Source organism: Chionomys nivalis, chromosome 1 (assembly GCF_950005125.1).
Source record: "Chionomys nivalis chromosome 1, mChiNiv1.1, whole genome shotgun sequence".
Classification (NCBI taxonomy): domain Eukaryota; kingdom Metazoa; phylum Chordata; class Mammalia; order Rodentia; family Cricetidae; genus Chionomys; species Chionomys nivalis.
In genome coordinates, this window is record NC_080086.1 from 81890474 (window position 1) to 81892008 (window position 1535).

The following is a 1535-nucleotide window of genomic DNA, read 5'->3' on the forward strand; positions in this document are numbered from 1 at the left end:
CTTTCTTCATAATGATTATTAGCAGCATTAGGAATAATTCTGAATACCCTATCACACAAAAAGATTCAGGAATGCACACACATGCAGTCTAATTCTTGCTACTAAGAAGCGAAAAATATTGTGAAGATATAGCATAATCAGGGATATCTTTTCTAGTATTGAGAATTATGGATTAGAGTCCCGAGCATTACATGAACTAAGCTTTATGGACACCCTTGTAGTCCCAGCTCTTGAGACTTAAAGGGGTGTCAGAAGTCTAAAGTCATCCTCCACTACAAGTTTGGGGCCATAACCCTCTCTGAGGAGTGGATGGGGGATTGGAAGGTGGAGGAAATGTGAGTAGGGGAGAGACGGGGAACTGGGATTGGTATATAAAAAAAGATTGTTTTCATTTTTAAAAAGATAATAGAAAAAAGAGAAAAAAGCAATTTGAGGCCAGCCTAAACTGCATGAGACTCAGAATTATCTAAAAAAATAACTTTTCTAATCAAAAAATATTGATGACAATGAATTAAACATGTTTGCAAATGTTGAAGGAAGGGATAATTTGTTACTTCCAAAACACAGATTCAATCCCTTTTTAGTTATATCACATAAGACCACATAGGCTGGAAATAGTATTAGCCAAGTATACAGTTAATATGGCTAATCATTGGAATACTGATGTGGGAGTCTCCTCTGTGTGTTGCTTGTATAGGTTAATGAATAACGAAATTGTCTTGGCCTGATAGGGCAGAACCTAGGTAGGCAGAGAAGACAGAACTGAATTTTGGGAGGACGAAAGCAGAGACATGCCATGGATCCACCAGAGACAGATACTGGGAATTTTACCCTGTAAGCCACTGCCACATGGTGATATATAGATTAATAGAAATGGGGTAAATTAAGATGTAAGAATTATCCAATAAGAAGTTAGAGCTAATGGGTCAAACAGTGTTTTAATAAATACAATTTCTGTGTGGTTATTTCGGGGCTAAGCTAGTCAGGTGGCTGAGACAACCAAGTGGGCCCTCCTTACAACAATACACTAAGCATAGGTATCATTAGAACTCATATTTGGTTATATTGTGGCAATTGAATTAAATATACATTGTTTCATACCTCTATAATATGTTGTATAATATTTCATGCAGCTTGGTAAATGTGATACATATAATTGGTGTTTTCTAGCCATTTACCAGGGTGCCTAGTGTTTTCTGCTGTACACCTTAGCATCAAGCATAAACACTGGTATTGTAAACATTAATGCAGAAAATGATAAACCTTAAAATCTAGAAGAAATATTAAATATAAAATGATTTGAAATGTGTTTTTTAATTGTTCAGTTTAATCATTGTATGTAGGAACATATCTAGCTACTTAATGTATGTAACTATGTTTGTACCTCCAGACTCTGAAATTTAAAGGCTAGATTATATAGCAACTCTATCTACACTTTAGATAATAGAATGAAGTTCATGTGTCATAATTTGAATGTTCTGCACCATTTTTATAGTAGTACTTGATTGTTAGCGACACCCATTCCCACAATGCCC